An 18,701-nucleotide genomic window follows, 5' to 3' on the forward strand; every position below is an offset into this window, starting at 1 on the left:
AGTGTTTTTTTCTTCATTGTGCTAAGAAATGTACAAATGAGATTCAGGATCATGAAGCGTTTCTCAGTGATTTAGAGTCCGGAAAACTTGGAAAAACTTAGACACAAAGTTGTTTTCTTAGAGTATTGAGAATTAAGCCTATTTTGTATCTTTCTGCTTTACTAACAAGTTCATGTTTGTGTGTCACATATTTGTCTGTAAATGAAACAATAAAAGACATTGTTCAAGTACCTCATTGCAACATCGTTGTCACAACTGGGATGTGGTGAGTCCTCTGCCAAGTGAACATGTCCTTGACCTGAAGATTTCATTTCAGGAATAGATACCACATTGATTCAATATTTTTAATTGCTGGCAATAGCACAAGTGACTAATCTTTCTTCGATCTTTTAAAATGTCAATTTTAATTTACAGATTTAATACATGCAAAAGTATAGAAATAATCAAAATCTCATTTTGAATGCAATCTAAAAAATATGCTTATTTCATTTGTTTCAGAGATCTGTGGCTCAGAAAATTAGAAACACCAATTTTAGTAAGCTCATTAGTTAAGTTCAAGTTAAGAAAACATTTTAGGTGGACAAAAGCTGGAATGAAATTTGTTAACAAATAGAAGTTACTTAGAAAGTTTGATTTAATTGATTACACAGCATAAGTATATGAATTCAGAAGCAGTAGGAAAGAGTATATTAAGGAAAGGACACAGATAAAACGAACATATTTGGATCTGGAAGCTGTCTGGTTGTTGATATACATTTAGTTCCTCTTCTCTGGTGATTCAATGACACTAGTTTTAATAGTGTTTTAAGTCGGGGCTGTCAAATTTCAGCTTCGATCTTGAAAAATTTTGTCTGATTTAATTTGAGTGGCAAACACCCAAGCTGACTTTTTCATGTGCAAAGAGTAGAAAACTACCCAGTTACTAATGAACTGTGTGTAACACTTGCTAACTACCACTTGAATATCTGCCATTATTTAATGCTTATCTCTGGGAATTCCTGATTTTGGAAGCCAGTGGATAAAACAGCAGTTGTGCATACTGCCAGCAGAAATAATCACCATGTAATGAACTGGCTAGGAACCAGCTTTACTATTTTCTCTAGTGCTTATAAGCTATTATATTTATCATTTAATAAATGCATAATTCCAAATATAAATGTCTCAAAAGTGTCTAATAAGACCAAATATACAGGTTTGATTTCAGTATTTGGCAGAATACTGTTCTATGAGCAATTTTCCATTATTAGGGGAGGCGGCACTTAATATTTCCGTTACTCTTTCCACTCCTACTCGCAAAAATTGTTTTATCTGATTGGTGAAGTGAGGGTCTGGCACCTGTTGTTCCACCTTTTGTTTTTGAGCATGAGGCAGCTAGCTGGGTAAGTGTGTTACAGACCAAATCTTATCATCAGTTGGGTCTATACGACTAGAGAAGGGGCAGGGAGCCTACCTGAAATTACAGGTTTAGGGAACTGGCAATAAAACTGCTATTTTGATCGCCTTGATCTCAACTCCTGTATCTTCCCCTGAATTAGGTCTGAACTAGGAGAGAGAAAGATAAGTGATTTATTGGTTCCCTTATCCCTCAGCCTAAGTGTCATAAAGATATGATTCCAATGGACATATTAAGAGATTATCAGGGAACTCTATACTGGCTATGAAAGCTGAGCTGCTACCATGAATGGAGTCAGTCATTTGCACACTGCAGGAATTTGGGGGCACAGCGATCAGCATTTCTGGCTGTACTTGATGTAGGATCAGTGGGGAGAGCTCAATAAATCTCTCGCTCTCACAGGAGAGTGGGAGCTATTGATCGCCAGTGGCTCCATTAGCTCTGTATGACTTCACTGAAATTAAAATCTTTAGGGCTTGATCCTCCCCTCAGATAGCTATATGTACACAGGCCTAATCTAACCTTGTACAAAGTGGTGAGATTTTTTTTTTTCTTCTTTCCCCTCCCTTACCCACCATCTAGGTATTTGAGATGAGCAAGCACTATCCTGCAGAATTTTAATAGGCCCATGTTTAAAGTAGTGTCTCTGACCTTTTTGAAATTAAGGAGCAGGGAAAGCATTGCCGGTAAGACTTAACAGATCATTTCTGTCTGCTGGCCAGTCTCCATTTGTGTGTCTATTTTTTTCTAAAGGAAAAACAGCCTTTCACAAAACCAGCTCCAAAGCTCATCAAGATGCAATTGAAATGTTGAAATCAGGTAAATCAGCTCTTATTAAATATGACAGACTGAGGCAAGAAGATACAGATTTTTTGTTTGTTTGTTTGTTTTTCTCACAGTAGAGGTTTTTGTCACCCAGACGCACAAAAGGTGGCCTTGTTATAATAAGAGGATGTCCTAAAGTGTTTATTTTGCTTTTCTCTTAATTTTTGAATCCATCAATAGTTACAAACTAAAACTTTTTCTTTGATGTTATCAGAGGTATAGTGATGTGTTTTGCTATTGAAAATTCAAGAGCCTTTCACTTGATGAAAAAACAAAGAGCAATGTGTCTTTTTCCAAAGTAGCAGTGTCTTCCTGTTACCTGAAATCCAGAGATAGATATTGACACAGCCATTTCTTATGGGGATTAATACTTATCCATCTAACGGGCCCACTTAAAAGCATATATATGGAGTGTGAGATTTGGAATAAGGCTTTTTGCCAAAAGGACACCAGTATCATTGGGATTGTTTGATGGAAAATCACAAAGCCTTATATTTGTGGGAAACCACTTAGAAAGATAATAAAAAATATCATGGCAACTGTTGGTAGAATTTTAAAAATACAAACCACAAACACGTATTGTAAAATATATTGACTTATATATTGTCTAGACATATTCAAGGAACTATTTCCTTTTAGACAGATTATTTGGGAGACTGGAGACTATCTGTTTCCAGATTAAAATTTATGCTAGCTTACAGATAAACTAAAGGTAATCTAATTCAAACTTTGTATTGCCTTAATCCAGTTAGATAGCCTAGGTGACCCTGAATTTCATTTTAACCTTATGATTCCAGAAAATCACTTTTCTAAACAAAATAAACTGCTAAATATTAGGGCTTGTCAAAATATATGTTATCAATTCAAAACCATCATATGTGGTGGCCTCAACTGTAGAATTCAAATATATCTCTTAGTCAATGACACCATTAATTGTTATTTAATGGGAAGCCTAAACTAAGTCCTAAAATAGCTTGAATAGAAATTGAAAAATTTTATTCATTTACATATTCATAGTCTGCCTTTAAAAATCACAAGGGTTTTAAACATGAATTAGAAATAAAATTCCTATGTTAAGATATTCTAGAGTCTTATGGGAGAGGTAAGAGCAAAAGGACTCTTTATCCTCTAACCCCAAGGAACAGATAACACACACACATACATACACACAAATGGAAGTATATTCATGGGAACCTGAAGGAAGCAATTTGAGATGACTGATATTTACAACTTAGTGGAGCAAGGACTGAAAGAAGAATGTGCCTTGCAAGGGGCACATGAGTGATGAGTTTTGCAGGGGATGTACAAACACTCAGCTTTTAGAAACAGGTCTGATCTTAACTGGCAGGTAACTGTGTGGCAGATTTGAAAACGTTCCACTCCACTTCACCTCAGGATACAAAGAGGTTTCTTGAAAAAGAGGAAAGGGTAAGTCAAGATTTAATGATTTAAATCTTTGAGACAAAGCATTTAAAAAAGTGAACTCAAGTTCCTCTTCACGTGTTTAAGAAGTGAGCTGTACGTTTACAATGTAGTAGATGGAGTGCCTGTTGTTTTACAGTACAGTCCTAAGCTCTGTTTCTTGCTTAGCACTGAATGGTTGCTTCATGATGGGCAAGTCACTTAACCTTTCTGTGGTGTGTTCTTCTCATCTGCAAGTAGAGATGATAATGCTCACCGGGGATGTGTTGCTAAGGTTAGGCAATATGTAATTGTGATGAGCATTATATATGCTAACTAATGATTATAATGCTGTCTATTAGAGTGAATATTTGGATAAGAGGGCCTAAACAGTTTTGTGATCGCATTTCCTGCAGAGAGAGACCTTGGCAAACGATCACCTGGTCCATATGACTCACGTTTTATAACAAAATAAGATTATGTCCTCACAAATCCTTCCCCTTTCCCCCCACAGACCACCTATTAAAAATTGTTTGGAATTAATTCATTCATTTCCTCCTCCTGTCTAGGAGGAGGAAATGAACAGCGTGTCCTGGGAGAGTCGTTTCTGCCAGGTCCTCTAATTCTTTAAGTTATAATTTTATTTCAAGATTTCCAAATTTGGGCATTGAGCCTCAGTGCAATTTTTAGTGGAGATACTCAAGCTTATACAGCCAGATCATGTCTGAAGGTTACCAATTTATTAAACCTGTAATGTCAAGATCTCCTTTCTTTCCGATTTCTAGAGAATGTTACTTCCTTAGTAACCTTATTTTTTCTATCTTTCTGTCTCCTAGACCCACCTCACTTGCTCAGATTCTTAACAGGGTTAAAAATGGTACAGCCAGAAGGAAATATCTCTAACCACCACCTCTGTAACACAGAGACAAGCATTTTGTTAAGGGCCAAGAGACTGTTACCACCTCTCACTTTCTTGAGATGTTCCTAATGGCATGTTGCTATGTTCTGATGTGAGTATAATGGCATAAGGTCACAGCAAGAAAAATGCACCTTCCCCCCAAAAGCATAGATCTCACTAGAAAATAAGAAAAAAAAGCTCTTTAGTTTGGTTTTTAATAAAATCATACTTTCCAGAAAGATGGAGGTGAGAGCAGAGGCATGACCACTTAATTTCAAATGTGAATTTTTTTTTCTTTCTTAAAGGAGACACTATGGTAATTGCATCTCCTGCTGACCTAGTAATTGATTCATTTCAAAATCTACTCCTGTGAATTATGTGTGTTTGAGGGTTACCGCACAATCCAATGAAGTAATTAAATAGGTACTTTTCTTCCCATTTTACAGATGAGTAAAATAGGACCCCAGAAAGAAACAATTGAATGTTCAAAGCTTTCAGGGGATCTTTTGGTAACCAAAAAAGTGCTAGAGTATAAGCCTTCTAAAATAGACACATTTTTATTATGTATACAAGTTTTGAACAGATTTATTTCTGAATCTAAGTCTAAAGAAAAATGGAGTTTCTGAGTCTTTTAAAATTTAATTTTAAATGTAATAAATTCCAGAATAATTGTTACAATTTATTCTGAACAGTTTAGGTAGAATGATATAATTTCAGGGGCATCAGAAAAATGTCTTCTTCTCCTTAATTATCATGCCATATGTTCATGAAGGAATTTTCTCTTCTTTCATTGCAAATAAGAGAAGAGGCTTAAAAACAAAGACCTCTGATGGAGATGACACAATGCCTGAGATTTCTGGGAAGGCCTGACTCAGATCTTTTCCTGTAAGCATGTTAATTGAAAGGGAGACAGGATGTGTGCAAAGCAGTAGTTCTGCCCTCTGAAGGGGGGCTAAGAGTGAAAAATAGTGACTCGGGTAATATAGAAAATGGACTTTACTTAGATTGCAGTTTAGCTCAGGGGTATCCTATGGGCAACTTGTCTGTATTGATTGGAGCCCATGCTGTGTCAATGGAATGCCCTTCCTTGGATATACCAATTGCTGCATATGCTGGAACATTTGGCAACCCTTGGGGGCCCCCACACTGTTATACAGCCAGTGACAACACAGGCAGCACAGACAGGCAAAACATGAAATCAAAGAGAGCAAAGATAAAGAGATTTCCCCTTTATCTGGAATCTACACATTGATTTACTTATGCAAGATTTTCAGGTGACCATCGAAATGGCTTATCTATTATTTCTCTGACTGGCCTAGTGTATTCTCTAAGGCTAAGCTTAGGTGGCATTGGTATTCATGAACTGTTCACAGTGTATCAGAATGCTTCCGCTTGTATACTAATTCTTAATTGTGGTATGCAGTCTGTGACAACCATCTGCTGAGGCAGTCACATTTCTCTTGCATTCAAACACAGTGAAATTAAAATATTGATAAGAATAATTTCACAAGGTGGTAAAGTTAATGGAAGAATTGGAGTTGGTATGCTTTTTGAATTTAAGTTGAACATTTAGATTTTTCTGTAAGCACTGGCATGAGGTTTTATGCTACTGAGCATGGGTCATTTGTAAACTAATTCTTCTATCTATAATGAAGAAGAATCTCTTATCATGGCCATAGAGTATGCAGGACATAGCTCTGTAAGTTTAGGAGATTTTTCTCATTTTTTGGGTATGTGTTTCCTAGGCTTTTTTGAGAGAGAGCATATGTACCTTCAGAATAGTTGTATTTATGAGAAGAATGTTACTAATTTTTTCAACAAATATTTATTGAGATCCTAACAAGAATTTCTGCTGAGAAACTCTTCAGAACATTTAGTTAAGATGTGTTAAAATCACATCAATGCAATTTTACTGTAATGGCAAAGGCCCCTAGTGGGCCAATTCAAAGACTCATTCTTGGTAGGAACATTTTCAAAGAAAGTAGAATGGCTACATAGTAATATTTACACTAAATATGAAAACCAGCGTACGTTTAGTCAAGGTTAGGCTTTTGTCTGAGAGCTGATTGGCTGGGTTGTGTAATTAGTCTCCCAGAAAGCTAATTCTGTTAAATAATTTATAATTCTATTGAAGTTTATTATAAAATTGCTGAAGCATGTTATCAGGAATGCCTACTTCTTCCTTGAGAGAGGTTTGAGACCATTTTTCTTTTGTTCATGTGACAGACACTATGCCAAGTGCTAGGGCTGCATAGATGAGTGGATCAAGATCTGAATCCCTGGAAGCACTTAGAAAATAGTCTGAATTAACAGAAAAGCAAGTACGTCAGAGCAGTAAAGGACAGCCTGTGTTGGCATCAGAAGTGATTCCAAAGGAGAGAGTAAGAAATTGAATAGCGGGTTCTGGGTAGTAGGTCAGCTACATGCAAGAACTCTTCTTGGAGTTAAATTCTGACAGATAAGTTCTTGTCAGGGGGGTAGAAGGAAAGTTTGTGGGGTAGAACATGAAATCAAGACCTTATCTTTCAGAGGGGCTAAAAACCCATAAGTTAAGTGTTCTGCATTGCAAAATGTTTGGCGATCTGGACCTTGTAAGCAGTTTTCATAGAGCTTATAGTCTAGTAGGGGAGAATATTAGACGATTAAAAACTCATGCATATATGTTTTAAAGAATGAGAGGATACTATGAAGCCGTCGTTGGTAATATTCAAACCGAAAGCTTAATAATGAGTATCCACATTTAGGAAAGTAATTAGGAAAGAACATTTCATTAGAAAGAACACTTAGTGTCATGAGTGACAGCCAGGAATTAGGAAAGAACTAGTTGTGTCAAAGGAATTAAAAGATTTCATCATTTTTGGAATAGGGTGAGTGAAAGGCTCAATTAACCCAAGAATGTTTAGTCGAAATTATTTAGCAGCCAATCAATGCATAATTCACATGTAATCCATTTACATTTTTAGCAAAGTGATAAATTTAGATAATTATCTAGATTAGGGTAATAGGTTACATTCTAGCCTATTGTCTGGTTTTGTAAACAAACTTTTATTAGAATGCAGCCATACTTATTCATTTATGGATTACTGATAGTTGCTTTTGTTTTAGAACAGTAGAGTTGAGTAGTAATGAAAGAGACTCCATGGATCCGAAGCCTAAAATATTTACCAGCTGCCTTTTCACAGTAAAAGTCAAGTCCTGATCAACGTCCTTGTAATTTAATATGAAGTATACTCACACACATAGTCACAACACACACACGCAGAATGTTGCTTCAATAATAATTTTCATGAATTGAGATTTGAATATGTAAATTTTGATTGGTGGTGAGGGGATCCTCTGTTATTACTAAAATTCTCTTTTCGGAAACAGTTCTTTAGGCTACAACCACCCAGTGAAGTCAGAGTTGTCAGCTTTTCCAAGGTAATGGGTAAGAAAAACAGAAAATTCTGGACTATGAGGGAAAAGTTTAGAATTGCTAATTTTGTTAGACTGCCTTAGGGTATATTAATTCTATAATCATTTTTACAAATAAATCCTCCTCATCTTTAATTTCAGGAACAAAAACATATTGTAATGTGTAGAGCTTGTGTCTTAGCGAGCTACATGGTACATTACTATATGTAATTGACAAATTTCAGAATTAGAAATATAGAATTGCAGATATCAGTGCATATTTCATCATTAATAATGCGATGCAGCTCAAGGGTAAGTAAAATTTTAAGAAGTTTGTATTTTAAATGTCTTCTAAATATTGAATCTTGATTTTAAGTGGAAATGCATAACACTCATATATTTGAGAAGTAATATACAATTAATCTATTTTTATATGCTGCATCATGATTTGCAGTTTCAAAGTACAGAAGAAATAGAAAATATGTGGGCAACTCAAACCAAATAGTAAACTCTTTAAAAAATTATTTTTGAATAATAACATATAAATTATAAATATGACACATACAATTTAATGTGTAACAATAAGCTAAACCTCTGTGTATCTCCTACCTAGCTTAAGACACAAAACAATATGAGAAAATTTGATATCCCTTGTGAACTTCTTAATCATATTCCCCATTTTCCCAGCAGAAACAATAACTTCCTTAATTTTATGATAATGATTTATTTGTTTTCCTTTGTAATTAACCATATATGCATGTATTTCAAGCAATATGTTATTTAATTTTCTCTGGTTTTAAAATTTTGCTTGATCTCATAATGCTTGTATTTTTCTGCAATTTGCTTTTTTCATTCAACATTTGAGATTTTTCTACATTGATGCTTATACCTATAGTGCATTCATTTTCACTCCCTGGATGGATAATATTTTATTTATGTATATCCTGTGCTGTATGTGACAGGATATTTAGGTTCTTTCAGGGTGTTACTATCATGACCAATGAATGCATCTTTGAATATTTTTGCACATATCTGAATGCAGGTGTATACACATTTTTCTAAGAATATATCTAGGAGTAGAATTGCTTGGTCTTGATTATATGCGACTTCACTAAATAATGCCAACTGCAATGGAACCAATTGGCTTCTTCACTAGCAATGTATAGGGATTCCTGTTGCTTCAAAACCTCTTCAAAAGAGAATATTATGATACTCTTCATTTTTTCCCAAAGTAGTGGTGAATTACATTTTTTTTTCTTTTTGTTTTCTTTTTTTTTTTAAATTATTATACTTTAAGTTCTAGGGTACATGTGCACAACGTGCAGGTTTGTTACATATGTATACATGTGCCATGTTGGTGTGCTGCACCCATTAACTCGTCATTTACATCAGGTATAAGTCCCAATGCAATCCCTCCCCCCTTCCCCCTCCCCATAATAGGCCCCGGTGTGTGATGTTCCCCTTCCCAAGTCCAAGTGATCTCATTGTTCAGTTTCCACCTATGAGTGAGAGCATGCGGTGTTTGGTTTTCTGTTCTTGCGATAGTTTGCTGAGAATGATGGTTTCCAGCTGCATCTATGTCCCTACAAAGGACACGAACTCATCCTTTTTTATGGCTGCATAGTATTCCATGGTGTGTATGTGCCACATTTTCTTAATCCAGTCTGTCACTGATGGACACTTGGATTGATTCCAAGTCTTTGCTATTGTGAATAGTGCCACGATAAACATACGTGTGCATGTGTCCTCATAGCAGCATGACTTATAATCCTTTGGGTATATCTCCAGTAATGGGATGGCTGGGTCGAATGGTATTTCTAGTTCTAGATCCTTGAGGAATCACCACACTGTTTTCCACAATGGTTGAACTAGTTGACAGTGACACCAACAGTGTAAAAGTGTTCCTATTTCTCCACATCCTCTCCAGCACCTGTTGTTTCCTGACTTTTTAATGATTGCCATTCTAACTGGTGTGAGATGGTATCTCATTGTGGTTTTGATTTGCATTTCTCTGATGGCGAGTGATGATGAGCATTTTCTCATGTATCTGTTGGCTGTATGAATGTCTTCTTTTGAGAATTACATTTTTAAAGATGGAATATCCTTGTTTCATAAATGGGTTGAATATTTTTTCATAAGTGTATAGGTCGTTCATGTTTTCTCTTCTGTAAAATATGTCGTGCCCATTTTCTCTTTGGATTGCCTGTTTTTTATTGAATTGAAGTTCTTCATTAATAATGGAGATTATATGATACCCGTTATATAAGTTGCAAATACTTTTCCCTTTTTGTGACTTGTCTTTGGTCAATATTTATGGAGTCTTTTGAAGAATTGAAGGTCTTAATTTAAATGTATTTGAATGCTTTTTTGTTTTCTTTTATGATCAATCATTTTTATATCTTCTTTAATGCAGACTTTCCTACCCTAGGGTAGAAGATAGATTCCTACATTATGTTGTTAATATTTTAGAGTTTTCCCTGCTGCATTTGTGTTGTATTCATCTGACAATGATATTACATAACGTGTGAGAAAAGAATCTGATTTCATTTTTCCCCATATGAGGTATGAATAACTTCAGCACAATTGTTTCATACTCATCTGTGTACAATGAGTCTGGTTTTATTGTGTCAGCTTTGTTCCATTTGCTTAACTCTGTGTTATTATTATACTCCAAATCATGTAGTGTATTCACAAGTTTTGATATAAGGTAGGGCAAGTAGCTTTACATATGTCTTTTATTTATGAAATTATTAATTATAAAAATTTTAAAAAACAAGTTATAAAATTATTTAGTTTTGGCTTGTTTTTAGAATTTGGCTTGTTTCTTGAAACAAGTTTTGGCTTGTTTTTAGAAATTTAGAAATCGTTAATTAGGCCTTCGTATTGGAAAACAGCAACACTAAATATAGAAATTTCCCCCAGTATTTTGAAGATATTTTACTGTCACCTGTATTCCACTTCTGATGCTAAGAAGCCAGCAAAAGTCAAATTATCATTCCCTTGTAATATGCAGTTTCCCCTTCCCCCCAACCCCGGCTGCTCTTATGAATTTTATTTTTATATTAGTTTTCTAGTAGTTTAACTGTGATATGTCTAAGTTTGTTTAAAAATTATCTCCTGATTAAAATTTGTTGGTTGTCCTGAATCAGAGGATTGGGATCTTTCAACAATGCTGACAATTTATTAGATATAAAATATTCAGTTATTTTTGAACTCTGGGTAAATATATTTGTGATCCCCTCGCACTGTTCCAGGTGCCCTAATCGGTTTTCCATATTTTTCATTGCTTTCCCCCTGTGGATTCATTCTCCATTTTGGATAACTTTTGCAGACCTAACTTTCTAGTTACTACTTCTCTTTTCAATTTTTTCTAATTTCGATTTTAATTCACTGATTAGGATTTTATTTTCAGTTATTATATTTTCTCTGCTATTTATTTATTTCTTCTCAATATTCCTGGTCAATTTCTAAAGACATTTATCATTTCACAATAATTTGAATAACTTCCTTTATTTTTTAAATTAATTATTTTATATTTTTTATCTGGCATTTTTATTATTTATTATTTTTCCTGGGTCTGATTTTGTAATATGTTGCTTCTATTAATTGATGATTATAGAAGACTGGTTTTGTGAGTTTTAAAAACTTGAATTTGCATTGTTTGGAACCATTTCCATAGGGATTCTAGAGGTCTGTGTTTAAAAGTTTCATATTTGAGCAAGGAAATGTGTTTACTTTTGACAGGCAACTGGGTACAGTACCAGCCTAGGAATAACTTAACACCTCAGCTGAGAGTTTTACAGTCAAAATGGATCAGAAGTATAAGTTCTGATCCAAAAACTCTTATTAGTATTTTCCTTGTGGTTCTAAAAAATCTTATGGAAGATTTTTTGCTGTTCTAGTCAGAGCCAAAGCTGAGAGAGGATTTCTTTCCCCCTCTAGTTCACTTAATTTGTATGTTTGCATGTGTATATCTGGGGGGTGTGTGTGTGTGTGTGTGTGTGTGTGTGTGTATGTATGTGTCTCATCTTACAGACTAACAGTAAACTCAGGCTTGTTTCCTAACCCTTTATGCCTGTGGCTAGTTAAAAATCATGTCCCAGCCACAAGAAATTGACCAATGTCCGTAGGGCAAATACTATCTTGAGTGAATGCTTATTTATATAGAATCAAACTTCTATGTAATTTCTGGCCTTATATTTTTCCTTTTTTTATTCACAAGAAGCCCATACTTTCGAAAAATATTTTCCATATTTTATCCAGAATCATTTGTTATATACTCAGAGAGGTGGTTTCTTTGTGTATAGTCTACTAGAAAAATTACTAGATTTTATTTTTCACCACACTTTAAAATTGTGCTTAAAGGAAAAGTTTACCTTCAACCGTAGGGTATGTGGACATCTTTGTGTATGCACTTCTGAAATACCTCTGTCAATTAGAACGTAAAAAGTTAAGTTTCTTACTGTTACATATAAATACTCTAAGAATTGACAAATTATTCAGCTCTATCTTAATAATTTTAATAAAGTATACTAATATAGGCTTTTGGTTATAGACTAAAACTCAAGCTAGAATTATTTGTAAGTCTTTTCAGATGACAGAAAATAGATATTTTGACCCTACATAAATATGCTGTTAAACATGGAAAGATGGATTAACATGCATCTGAAGCAAGTGTTTTGTTTATAACCTTTTTTGATACCAGTGATATTTAACTGGGAATACTAGCAAATTGAGGTTTTGCGATATATAAAAAAAACTGTCTTGCAAGAATATGTTCATAAAGAATTAGAATTCTTTATCACAGCTTGTAAAATGTTAAGTAACCTAGATAATAGAGTAATATAATTTTTATAATATAATATTGATTTAGTTAATATCTTGCTTAAATATTGCCATAATTGTCCTTATATTGAACATGATAAAATTGTATGTTTTATATTAAAATAATCAACTGACAATGTGAAAATGGAGTTGAGTTTTTCACAAATATGCAGATACTATTTTCAGAGCCCTGCCAAATGAATTACGATGATTTTGATGTGTAATTTTGAAATATTTTTGGATAAATATTGAAATAAAATTGCTAATATGTAAAGTTTCATGTATTTTCCTATTTTTTCATCTTGCTGGAGATATATGAAAATGACTCTTATTAGTTAAAACTTTCTATTTTGATGGTTGCTTATTTGTACTAGCTGTTGGAATTCTATTTAGTTTAGTTGTTATGAGAAATAATCTGAGTAATTAAACCAGACTGAAACCAGGTCCCAGTCACCATTAGTGGAGAGGAAGTGGTACAAATAAGATACACCTCAGCCCGGTGTGGTGGCTCACACCTGTAATCCCAGCACTTTCGGAGGCCAAGACCGGCAGATCACGAGGTCAGGAGATTGAGACCATACTGGCTAACACCGTGAAGCCCCATCTCCACTAAAAAAAAAAAAAAAAAACACAAAACACAAAACAAAAACAAAAACAAAAATTAGCCGGGCGTGGTGGCACCTGCCTCTAGTCCCAGGTACTCAGGAGGCTGAGGCAGGAGAATGGCATGAACCCGGGAGGTGGAGCTTGCAGTGAGCAGAGATTGTGCCATGCACTCCAGCCTGGGCGACAGAGGGAGACTGTCTCAAAAAAAAAGATACGCCTCTAAGTAGCCCTGCCAAGACCCACTTCTGTGACCATTAAATAGTACATGAACAACGCTTCATGCAGAAGAACACACACACACACACACACACACACACACACACACACACACACCACCACCACCACTACCGCCACCACCAGGTATCCTCTTTTTCCTAACATATCAAGTGGGTAAAAGAAATGAAGAGTTATCGAAGAAAAAGCAGAAAGTACTAGCCAGCACTCACAGTAATTATCACCATATTTTAAAACTAATCCTTCTAAATTGTGTAGAACTTAGCTAATTATTTTTCCTTTTGGCAGAGCTGTGGCGAAGTATGAATTTAGTTTGGCTCAGCCCCCTTAATAATGAAAGTATGGAGGAAAGTCTTGTGGGGAAAACTCAGATGCACCCTCAAATGCTCCAGCTGTTGGAAAGTGAAAATGTCTGACCCTGGTGCCTCTACTATATCATTTGTTGCTGGATCTAAGAACCCAAACTGCTGATGTTAAATGTACTTTAATACACTTTCAGTTTTTATACTCATTATATTATTTGATTATTTTTTAGAAGTAACAGTGGATAAATTATATGTGGCAGAATTTTTAGGCATAAAGCATAGTAAGGGCAGAATTGTCATATACTCTTTGTTTTGAGTCCTGAGTGAGTGTCACATGTATTCCAGGCTGTTTTAGAATCTGCGTATAACGTAAAGAGCAAGGTTTAAAAAGTGATCCTGGTTTAGCCAAATCCCGCTAAAGGTTGCTGTTCACCTAGCCAGACAGATTTAGGCACCAGAATCTTGACTACAAATATAATTTTGAATTTTATACACTTATAACCTTTATACGACTCTGAATATTCTTGACATTTTTGAACAATATGTTCTTTAAACATTTGTAAATACACAAATCTGTAAATATCACCATGAAATATGACTCCTACAACATTACAATAAAATATAACTAAATTTTTGACATTATCTCCATGCCTGCTACTGTGTCCAGTGATGATAAATTAACAGCAACAAGGCAACACTGCAACATAGATAGCGATTACTTGCCTAGACTCTGTCTTTAGTTTATTAACTCAGTTTTGCATAGATGAGAGTAGTGTGTTTGATTTGTAATTGTCTGGAGAAAGGAAAAATTTCTAGGAATTGTGGATCTTTAAGTTGACTTGTTCATACACAGTAATATTTGCTTTAGTGATCACAAAATACAGATTTAATATTTTAACATTAACCAAATGGGATGATGAAGTGGAAAAGATATTTGCATATATGGGAGGAATACCGTTTACTTTTCCTCAAGATTTTTTTGCACGTAAACCTTGCACCCATGGATTGCATTTTCCTCCCCAAAGATTTGCAGCAACATAGTGTTTGAGAGTATTGTCAATGGACAAAAAATATTACCTTTCTAAATCACTGTCTCTCAGATGTATCTTTATACTCGTATGTGCATACTAAATAAACTATAATTCATATATAAATATTGTAATAGTGTGATACTGATATTGTCTCACTGGTATGTCCTGGTAAACTGTTATCGAGAAGTAACAAACAGTAGTGTGTCTGTCCGAGCTGGTTCAATATTCTTATCTTAATTTTCTACTTTTAGCATCATCATTTGGAGTTTTGTTTATTGACTTCTGTGTTTCAAATTTATCCATGTTTTTTGGTAATCCATGTTGGAACAGACTTTCTTGAATCAAGACCAGGAGGACTCCTAGGTGCTCTCTTTGCAGTCTCAAATTTCAAAGACTTTTTCTACCCTGGAAAAAGGGTAGAGCTTTGGAGCTTTAGTTGTTTTTGCTCAGATTTCTTAGAGACCATTTGATGCAATGCTAATAACTAAGAAACATAATTTTCAGGAGGTAAATACTTCTTTGACACACGTTCTGTGACATATTTGGATAATCTTTGGAAGTGGGTTCCATTTGTGCTATTGCAGTCAGGTAGGTTTTGTCAATACCTTGAATTTGGCAAGGAGATGTCAACCTCCAGACTGAGTAATATGTCAAGACTTTTTTCCCATTACCCAAAACATCAAAACAAAAACGTAAACATGAAAAGCCGTGACTCACTCCTAAAAAGCATTCTACAACATCGGTTTCAGGCTGCTGTGGAGTGGGACTGGATTGTGTAATCTACCTATCTCAGGATGACTTTTGGGAAGAATATGCTCTGTGTAAGAGGAACAATATATAAATTCTATTTTAGATTGGATATTAGGAATAATGCTCTTAAAACTATTTTTATTTTTAAAATGTATATAAATAGTTATTAAGAAATTTGCAAAGCAATGGGCCTGGTTCCATTATCTCAATCTTTCTTTTACCCATCTCACCAATATTCATGAAGATTTCTCAGCTATGATTAATCATATTGTTGTTATATACTATTTATTCTTTTTCGCCATACTGTATATTATTGCACATTTTAGTTTGTGTAGAAAATTTCTCCCTAGAAATTCTCCCATTTCTTTGGAGCCTTTTCTCTTTTGCATCACCACTGGCAGGTGTCTTTCAGACTTACTACATTATAGCTTCTGGATCTTGACTATTAGGTCAATTTTGTTCATAATTCTTCCTGATTTTTTCTTATGTTTTTATTCTATAAATATTGTCCAATTCACTGTATTCTAAAGTATATTGAGAGAGTCTCATTGTAAAAGGCAATGGGTAACAGATACCATCCATGTGAACAATTTTGCATTTTCTAAATAAATTGCCTCAATTTATTTCCATCATTTTCTTAAGTGCCTCAGGCATCAATGAAAATAGGCTCATTAATTGCTAAGTAAGTAATTTTTCTACAATATAGTCTTGTTTTATACATTCATTTTTGCGTTTACTGTGCGTGACCAGATTCACCAAACACAAGCCTAGTTACCGAGCAAAATACACTTTCCTGGAAAAGTGGGTATTAGGGTCAAACAAAATTCCCACATGAATCACAGCATCATTTATGATAATCGCTGGAAAAGCAAAATGCTGACTGACTTACTTGAATGGGAAAGCCTAGAGTAATCTACATTGTTAGAGAAAGAGTATGGGCTAGATATAAAAGCTTTTCTCAATATTTCTTGGCACAGGTTGAACATTTCCTTCCCTAGATAATTTTTCCTGGTCCCTCAGTGAAAGTTGATCTTTTTGATTTTTCATAGTATAATACCTTTCATTCTCTCTAGTGTGTATTTCTTGAATTAAATTTATTTAAATGCATGTCTTATCTTCCCACTACAATGTGAGTTTTTTTTTTTTTTTTTTTTTTTTAACTGCATAGACTACATTTGATCCATCTGCATAGAACTTACCTGGATCACTACCTGGGACAGAGTAAATACTCAATAAGTAAATACTTGAGTGAATGAATAATTTAATACTTATATTAAAAATTATTAATTATAGAAAGGTAGGTAGAGATAAAACTGAAGAAAGAGGAACTTGTTCATGTTGGTTTACTTCTTCCCCATTCTGCTTTTATGCAAAGCACAAGTACCTCCATTGATTATTTGGATCTTCATTCTTTGAATGGGAGTGATGCATCAGACACAGTAGGATGTGTTCTGCCAGTTTTGAGCTGCTTAGAATTCATGTGTTCAGAATTATGAAACAGACCCAAATATGTTGGCTTATCTTAGGCAAAACACAATTTCCCAGCTTTTAGGAAAATAAAGGAGTTTGGAAAACTGAGAGACTTGTAAAAGACTTAGCAGTCTAGTGGTTCTTAAAAGTTTTTATTTTGATTGCTGCTGTTACCACTATACTTCTTATTGGCATTTATAGAAAATTCTGTGTTTGCCTTGTGCTTCAAAGTAACGTGTGTGTGTGTTGTGGTTGTTATATTCTGGGGGCTTGGGCATTTGTGATATGAATAAATGAATGCAATTCAGTTAACTTCCTGATTGCTTGTTGTGTGGAAGATCCTTCAAAGTCTCTATGTTGTGTAGGGGGAGAAATATCAACAATAAAATTATTGTCTAGTAGAGACAATAGTTATATTTATAGATAATGTTATAAGGGAATGAAACTATTATCTATCTTATGTGATATAAATATTTGTCTATTCAAAGGCAAGGAAATGGGCCAGAAATCTTGAGGTCTGTTTAGATTCTATAGAACTCTGACTTTATAAATTTTTAAACAGAGGAAGACAAAAGAAGTTTGAATTCTAATTTTGTTTTAAAATCATCATGCATATGATACAAAAGGAAGGCATAAACATTTTTGGTACTATAATATAAGAAGTGTAACTTTCCTTACCTATCTTCTCATTATACCAAAAAGTTGGAACCACTTATTTATGCCAATTTTTAGCCGTTCTTGAGGGGGTCTAATTGTACACCACACCATACTTGTACTACTTTAAGTTGTACAAAATCTCCTAAACAATAATCTATGAAAATCATATTGGCAGAGTAGAAAATTTTATCTTGACACCTAAGAGGTGTAAGAGAGTTTTCAGATGTCAGCTCTTATTGAATCAGATTCCATTGATTGTACTTGAGTATCAGCACTAGGTGGTTAAAAATGAGTAAGCTACTGAACATACCATTAGCTCTATCTACTGCTAGTGCTTACTATGTTTTAGAATTCAAGTGTTTTACTAATATTTATAGCATATAACCCACATAACCCCTATAAGAGAGACTCTACTTTTATCTCATTATATAGATGAGAACCAGAAGCAAAGAGAGGTCAAATGTGAGTTTAAAGTCACCCAGTTTGTAGGTGCTGCTGAAGTAGGATCTAACAATTGCGCTCTGGCTCCAGAGTCTGCTCTTAACCTTTGTGGAATACCATTGTGTATTTATGAACATGTGATTAAATCTGTGGCTAATAAATGTTACTTCTTAGCAAGAGAAAATGATTACAATTCTTCCTTATCTTGATTTTTATAAATTAGGATAATAGAGGACTTATTAGAACAATAATTGGATTCCTATTGGTCACTTGGAGGTTTCAGCCAATATCAGAATGCTTTTCAGTAGCAATAATAAGATTGGAATGATTTCTATTTTCTTGGTACTATGCCAAGCACTAAATGAGCATTATTTTATTTTACTTTTTATATTATATATATATATATATATATATATTGAGATGGAGTTTCACTCTGTCACCAGACTGAAGTGCAGTGGCGTGATCTTGGCTCA

This window comes from Macaca mulatta, chromosome 15 (assembly GCF_049350105.2).
Source record: "Macaca mulatta isolate MMU2019108-1 chromosome 15, T2T-MMU8v2.0, whole genome shotgun sequence".
In the NCBI taxonomy this organism is placed as follows: domain Eukaryota; kingdom Metazoa; phylum Chordata; class Mammalia; order Primates; family Cercopithecidae; genus Macaca; species Macaca mulatta.